Genomic DNA, 1,130 nt, shown 5'->3' on the forward strand with positions numbered 1-1,130 from the left:
ACATCCATGTTTACATGCTGAATAGAAATTACATTTCCTTTTCTTCTTTGGAAAACCAGGTCTACAGCTGCAGGTGATCAAGTCATCATCTTACAGTATCAGGAATGGGCAGAGCTGAAGTGTCACAGCAGTTGTCGTCTACCTGATCATTCTTCCTACAACTGGTACAAGAATGGACAGAATACTTGGGCAGAAACACCTTCTTTTAAAGGCTGTTTTCAGTCTGTGGACAGCGTTACCTGTGCTCCTCAAGGACATGAGGATTTCCCTTCTGCTTCAGTGTGTGAGTTTACTTCAGTCTTCTACTTAAAGGGCATTCACAAAGTGTTCAGATCCCTTCATTTTTTTTCAGATTTTTATGTTGCAGCCTTATGCTAACATAAAAAAATCCCTGGTCAATCTACAATCATTACCCCATAATGACCAAGTGAAAACTGAATATTAGAAATTTCTGCAAACTTATTAAATCACATCGACATAAAATAAAAAAGTCACTTTGCTCTGACTCTTGAAATTCAGCTCAGGTGCCTCCTATTTCTTTTGATCATCTTTGAGATGTTTTTATAACTTGATCGGAGTCCACCTTTGGTAAATTCAATTGATTGGACCTGATTTGGAAAGGCACACAGGTGTCTATATAAGATCTCACAGCTGAAAATGTATATCAGAGCAAAAACCAAGACATGAGGGGGAAGCAGCTGCCTGCAGAGTTCAGACAGGATTGTGTTGAGGCACAGATCTGGTGAAAGCTGCATTGACGGTTCCCAAGAGCACAGTGGCCTCCATCATTCTTAAACTGAAGAAGTTTGGAACAACCATGACTCTTCTAGAGCTGCCTGCCAGACTGAGCAATCGTGAAAGAGCTGACCAGTAATCTGATGGTCACAGTTATGTCTATATTTTGTCATTATGGGGTATAGAGTGTAGATGAGGTAAAAAGAAAAACAGTTTTTGATTTTAGCGTAAGGCTGCAACATATAAAAGGTTAAAAAAAGCAATCTTTGACTGGTGACTTGGAATTTCTCCTGAGGCACGCTGCAGATGTTCGGATCAGAAACCATAGACCTGGACAGGTTTTGTCATGCGTCACTCCATGGGACCAATGGGCCCGAAAATGCTCTGATGACAAA

General features: G+C 40.6%; 1 protein-coding gene across 1 annotated transcript in view; it reads left to right on the forward strand.

Annotated features, from left to right (window-relative positions):
* Positions 1–1,130, forward strand: part of LOC111665623 (cell adhesion molecule CEACAM5-like) — a gene marked incomplete at its 3' end in the record, with an annotated part of 16,788 nt that overhangs the window by 1,992 nt on the left and 13,666 nt on the right. The window lies entirely within an intron of this gene.

This window comes from Seriola lalandi, unplaced genomic scaffold (assembly GCF_002814215.2).
Source record: "Seriola lalandi dorsalis isolate HSWRI2012SDOR001 ecotype SW California unplaced genomic scaffold, Sedor1 jcf7180002054656, whole genome shotgun sequence".
In the NCBI taxonomy this organism is placed as follows: domain Eukaryota; kingdom Metazoa; phylum Chordata; class Actinopteri; order Carangiformes; family Carangidae; genus Seriola; species Seriola lalandi.